At 51.0% G+C, this 6,630-nt stretch overlaps 1 protein-coding gene across 4 annotated transcripts in view; it reads right to left on the reverse strand.

Annotated features, from left to right (window-relative positions):
• LOC109933957 (zinc finger protein 420-like) overlaps positions 1-6,630 on the reverse strand; it is a 34,609-nt gene that overhangs the window by 4,336 nt on the left and 23,643 nt on the right. For 3 of the 4 annotated variants that reach the window (XM_048619127.1, XM_048619126.1, XM_048619124.1), the window contains one exon: positions 2,759-3,069. The gene's annotated coding sequence lies outside the window, so the exon portion shown is untranslated. Of the gene's footprint in view, positions 1-2,758; positions 3,070-3,180; positions 3,712-6,630 lie in introns of those variants that run through there. The other variant, XM_048619125.1, reaches the window with a different exon arrangement.

The raw sequence follows: 6,630 nt of genomic DNA on the forward strand, positions 1-6,630 counted from the left end.
TAGGTGTTCCGCAAAGCAGTCCCCAAGCTTCCGCTTGGTTTCCCAGATGTAGAGGAGGCCACAACGGGAACAGCGGATACAGTATACCACATTAGCAGATGTGCAGGTGAACATCTGTTTGATGTGGAAGGTCTTCTTAGGGCCTGGGATGGGGGTGAGGGGGGAGGTGTAGGGCAGGTGTAGCACTTGCTCCGGTTGCAGGGAAAAGTGCCGGGGGTGGTGGGACTGGAGGGGAGTGTGGAGCGGACAAGAGAGTCACGGAGAGAGTGGTCCCTCCGGAAAGCAGATAAGGGTGGGGAGGAAAAAATGTCTTTGGTAGTGGGGTCGGATTGCAGATGGCGGAAGTGTCAGAGGATGATGCGTTGGATTCGGAGGTTGGTGGGGTGGTACGTGAGGACGAGGGGGATTCTGTTTTGGTTGTTATTGCGGGTAGCGGGTGTGAGGGATGAGTTGCGGGAAATGCGAGAGACACGGTCGAGGGCATTTTCAACCACTGTGGAGGAGAAGTTGCGGTCTTTGAAAAACGACCACAGCTGGGATGTCTGGGAGTGGAATGCCTCATCTCGGGAGCAGATGCGGTGAAGGCGAAGGAATTGGGAATAGGGGATGGCCTTTTTGCAGGAAGGAGGGTGACAGGAGGTGTATTCTAGGTAGCTGTGGGAGTCGGTAGGCTTGAAATGGATATCGGTTTCCAGGTGGAAGGTCCAGGTAAACTTAAGGTTGGGGTGGAAGGTGTTAGTGAGGTAGATGAACTGTTCGAGCTCCTCATGGGAGCACGAGGCGGCGCCGATACAGTCATCAATGAAACGGAGGAAGAGGTGGGGGATAGGGCCACTGTAGCTTTGGAAGAGGGATTGTTCCACATCTTTATTTTTACAAGAGGGTTGCAGTGGGAGAGAGATGCACTGAGGTTTTTCCAGAGGGAGGTTTTATTTTTACAAGAGGGTTGCAGTGGTTTTATTTTTACAAGAGGGTTGCAGTGGAACATGGAACAATCCCTCTTCCAAAGCTACACTGGCCCTATCCCCCAGCTCTTCTTCCGTCACATCGATGACTGTATCGGCACCACCTCGTGCTCCCACGAGGAGCTCGAACAGTTCATCCACTTCACTAACAGCTTCCACCCCAACCTTAAGTTCACCTGGACCATCTCTGATACCTCTCTCTCTTTCCTGGACCTCTCTGTCTCCATCTCTGGCATCTACCTGGAAATCGATATCCATTTCAAGCCTACCGACTCCCACAGCTATCAAGAATAAACCTCCCCTCACCCACCTTTCTGCCAAAAGGCCATCCCCTATTCCCAATTCCTTCACCTCCGCCGCATCTGCTCCTGAGATGAGGCATTCCACTCCCGGACATCCCAGATGTCCTCATTTTTCAAGGACCGCAACTTCCCCTCCACAGTGGTCGAAAATGCCCTCGACCGTGTCTCTCTCATTTCCCGCAACTCATCCCTCACATCCCCTACCCTCAATAACAACCAAAACAGAATCCCCCTCGTCCTCACGTACCACCCCACCAACCTCCGAATCCAACGCATCATCCTCCGACACTTCCGCCATCTGCAATCCAACCCCACTACCAAAGACATTTTTTCCTCCCCACCCTTATCTGCTTTCCGGAGGGACCACTCTCTCCATGACTCCCTTGTCCGCTCCACACTCCCCTCCAGTCCCACCACCCCCGGCACTTTTCCCTGCAACCGGAGCAAGTGCTACACCTGCCCTACATCTCCCCCCTCACCCCCATCCCAGGCCCTAAGAAGACCTTCCACATCAAACAGATGTTCACCTGCACATCTGCTAATGTGGTATACTGTATCCGCTGTTCCTGCTGTGGCCTCCTCTACATTGGGGAAACCAAGGGGAGGCTTGTGGACCGCTTTGCAGAACACCTACACTCGGTTCGCAACAAACAACTACACCTCCCAGTCGTGGACCATTTCAACTCCCCCTCCTGCTCCTTGGATAACATGTCCATCCTGGGCCTCCTGCATTGCCACAATGATGCCACCCGAAAGCTGCAGGAACAGCATCTCATATTTCGCTTGGGAACCCTGCAGCCCAAGGGTATCAAGGGTATCACTGTGGACTTCACAAGTTTCAACATCTCCCCTCCCCCGACCGCATCCCAAAACCAGCCCAGCTCATCCCCGCCTCCCGAACCATTTCTCCCACCTCAAGCCCCACCCCCATCTCCTACCCACTAAACTCATCCGGCTTCCTTGACCTGTCTGTCCTCCCTGGACCGACCTATCCCCTCCACATTCACCTTTACTGGCTCCATCCCCGCCTCTTTGACCTGTCTCCCCTCCACCTATCTTCTCCTTTATCCATCTTCTATCCGCCTCCACCTCTCCCTACTTATTTCAGAATCCCCTTCCCCTCCCCCATTTCTGAAGAAGGATCTCGACCCGAAACATCAGCTTTCCTGCTCCTCTGACGCTGCTTGGCCTGCTGCGTTCATCCAGCTCTACACCTTGTTATCTCTGATATTGAAAAAGCCTCAGTGCCATATTTCACTGAGATACCAATCATATCTCCCTATCATCAGTAAAACCTCACACTTCCACCTAACAACATTCACCCTCCCGGTAATTGAGGTCAGTGTCCATCCTCTGCTGCCCGTCTCCTCACTCACTGAACCTTCCCCCTCGTGACATTCGCCCACCGTTACGCTGCGCACGCGCTCTGCTGCATCCCGACACTATGAAGAATGCGTCCATCAAGCTCGCGTACGCTTCCTGTGCCCTCACCAATATGGATGACGTCAATCTGGGCCTTTTCCCGGGATAAAGACGGCGATTCCCTAACGCGAGGCCTGGAGGTTCTTATTCAATGTTTGCGACCAGAAGAGGTGTTCATGAAGTCTCTCCCCTCAGCTCTCCCATACAAGCTGCCACACACCGACACCCTTGCTCCCCTTTGTGCCGGAGATCGCAGCTGCTGGAAAGAAAAGCTCGATGTCCCTCACAGCCCTGATCAATGTGATATTGCGCATGCTCCACATACTGTCCTCACTGCGCCTGCGTGTGAGTCTGTTGTCCTGAACGGATCATCTTCACATCTGCAAAGAATGGTCAGTTAGAACAGCGCCATTAACATCGAAATGCGGATATCAAACTAATTTTCTTGCTCGACTTATATAAATGATTTGGCAAAAAAAATCGTCGTTTACTTCCCCACTGTTTCTTAAGTTGTCCCATCTATTTCTTCTTCGAGATTTGATCTTCTATGCACTGAGAATGATTGGAGTTTGTAGAACTTATCACGGCTTCCCTTTCTGACCGCTCCCTTCACACCCTTCTGTCCACCAAGCCTGCCCCTATTCACTCTGGTTGTCGGAGCAGCTTCCTCGGCTCGATGCTCCAGCCCCGTCCCTTCCGTCCTATACAAAATAAAAACCAAAAAAACTGCGGATGCTGTAAATCCGGAACAAAAACAAATTTGCTGGAAAAGCTCAGCAGGTCTGGCAGCATCTGTGAAGGAGAAAATAGAATTTAACGTTTCGGGTCTGGTGACCCTTCCTCAGAACCTTCCGTCCTATTGGTCCATAGCCGTCGCCAGTTGCTGGAACGCCGAGTTTTGTGCATGCGCCGTAGCGATGCCGCACAGGATAGGTCCAGGCGGGTGAGCGTGCGGGGAGGGAGAGAGCCCGAGGGTGGGTTTGGAGTCTTCAGAAATATCCCGGAGAGGTCGCAAGCCCTGAATTCCGAAGCTCATATGGAAAGAGTGTGGGCTGTGTCTGCGAACAAGAGGAGGAGCAAATGTTGATCCAAACTGGGATTGTCTGCTCTGAATATCTATTCTGCACTGACAGGAGTGAGCTTGATTGCAAACTCTGTTTACAGGGTGTGATGACTGAAGGGTTTACAGAAATAAAATTCTCACCAAACCAGATGATAAAGTCACGCAGAGCCTGGATATCATCCAGCCGGAAATGTGCAAGGAGAAATCTTTCACTGTTCTGAATGTGGGAAAGAATTTTAAACATCAGGGTAACGCAGGTGGTTCCAGCACAACAACTACAGAAAGACCTCAAGGCAATTGCACAACCTGAAGAAACATCACACTATTCACAAACGGGAGAATTCGTACATTTTTCAGAGATAGTAGGAACTGCAGATGCTGGAGAATCTGAGAATAACAAGGTGTAGAGCTGGATGAACACAGCAGGCCAAGCAGCATCAGAGGAGCAGGAAGGTTGACGTTTTGGGCCTAGACCCTTCTTCAGAAATGGGGAGGGGAAGGGGGTTCTGAAATAAATAGGGAGAGATGGGGAGGCAGATAGAAGATGGATAGAGGAGAAGATAGGTGGAGAGGAGACAGACTGGTCAAAGAGGCGGGGATGGAGCCAATAAAGGTGATTGTAGGTGGGGAGGTAGGGAGGAGATAGGTCAGTCCAGGGAGGACGGACAGGTCAAGGGGGCGGGATGAGGTTAGTAGGTAGGAGATGGGGGTGGGCTTGAGGTGGGAGGAGGGGATAGGTGGGAGTAAGGACAGGTTAGGGAGGCAGGGACGAGCGGGGCAGGTTTTGGGATGCGGTAGTGGGAGGGGAGATTTTGCAGAACACCTACGCTCGGTTCGCACGAAACAACTGCACCTCCCAGTCGCGAACCATTTCAACTCCCCCTCCCATTCCGCAGATGACATGTCCATCCTGGGCCTCCTGCAGTGCCACAACGATGCTACCCGAAGGTTGCAGGAACAGCAACTCATAGTCCGCTTGGGAACCCTGTAAGCCCAATGGTATCAATGTGGACTTCACAAGCTTCAAAATCTCCCCTCCCCCTACCGCATCCCAAAACCAGCCCAGCTCGTCCCCGCCTCCCTAACCTGTCCTTCCTACCATGTATCCCTTCCTCCCACCTCAAGCCCCACCCCCATCTCCTACCTACTAACCTCATCCCGCCCCCTTGACCTGTCTGTCCTCCCTGGACTGACCTATCTCCTCCCTACCTCCCCACCGACACTCACCTTTACTGGCTCCATCCCCGCCTCTTTGACCGGTCTGTCTCCTCTCCACCTATCTTCTCCTCTATCCATCTTCGATCCACCTCCCCGTCTCTCCCTATTTATTTCAGAACCCCCTTCCCCTCCCCCATTTCTGAAGAAGGGTCCAGGCCCGAAACCTCAGCCTTCCTGCTCCTCTGATGCTGCTTGGCCTGCTGAATTCATACATGTGTCGTCTGTGGAGAATTAATCATCAAACTGGGAGAGATTGATGGATACCTGTGCCATGGAGAAACCCGTGGAAATGTATGAATTGTGGGAAAGAATTCAAATGTCCATCCGAATTGAAAATTCGATGACTTGGGAGAGGCCGTTCACTTGTTCTGAGTGTGGAAAGGGATTCACTCAGCCATCACACCTGCTGCCACATCAGCATGTTCACACAGAAAATAGACCCTTTAAATGTCCAACTGAAGGGAGTCTTATAAAACTTCCAGTGAATTCACACCGGGGAGAGGCTATTCTCCTATCCTGAGTGTGGGAAGACATTTACCACTTCATCCAACCTGCTGACACACCGGTGACTTCACTCTGTGAACAGACCATTCACCTGCCCTGAGTGTGAAAAGGGATTCACTAATTGATCTATGCTGTTGATGCACCAGCGAGTTCACGCTAGAGACAGGCCATTTACCTGCTTTGAATGTGGGAAAGGATTTACTCAGTCAGCCATCCGCTAAGACACCAGCGAGTTCACATTGAAGAGAGGCCATTTGCATGCTCTGAGACTGGGAATTGATTCTCTTTGTAATCCCACGAGCTGAGTCACCAGCAAGTTCACAAATGACTGGAGTGACTGGAATTTTCTGTACGTCATAGAACATAGAACATAAAACATTACAGCGCAGTACAGGCCCTTTGGCCTCGATGTTGTGCCGACCTGTGAAACCAATCTGAAGCCCATCTAACCTAAACTATTCCATTATCATCCATATGTTTATCCAATGACCATTTAAATGCCCTTAAAGTGGGCGAGTCTACTATTTTTGCAGGCAGGGCATTCCACGCCCTTACTACTCTCTGAGTAAAGAACCTACCTCTGACATCTGTCCTATATCTATCACCCCTCAATTTAAAGCTATGTCCCCTCATGCTAGCCATCACCATCCGAGGAAAAAGTCTCCCACTGTCCACCCTATCTAATCCTCTGATCATCTTGTATGTCTCTATCAAGTCACTTCTTAACCTTCTTCTCTCTAAAGAAAACAGCCTCAAGACCCTCAGCCTTTCCTCATAAGACCTTCCCTCCATACCAGGCAACATCCTGGTAAATCTCCTCTGCACCCTTTCCAATGCTTCCACATCCTTCCTATAATGCGGTGACCAGAACTGTACGCAATACTCCAAGTGCGGCAGCACCACAGTTTTGTACAGCTGCAACATGACCTCATGCCTCCGAAACTCAATCCCTCTACCAATAAAACCTAACATACTGTACGCCTTCTTAACAACGCTATCAACCTGGGTGGCAACTTTCAGTGATCTATGCACATGGACACCGAGATCTTTCTGCTCATCCACTCTACCAAGAATCTTACCATTAGCCCAGTACTCTGTATTCCTGTTACTCCTTCCAAAGTGAATCACCTCACACTTTTCCGCATTAAACTCCATT

Source organism: Rhincodon typus, chromosome 42, assembly GCF_021869965.1.
Source record: "Rhincodon typus isolate 14 chromosome 42, sRhiTyp1.1, whole genome shotgun sequence".
Taxonomy (NCBI): Eukaryota; Metazoa; Chordata; class Chondrichthyes; order Orectolobiformes; family Rhincodontidae; genus Rhincodon; species Rhincodon typus.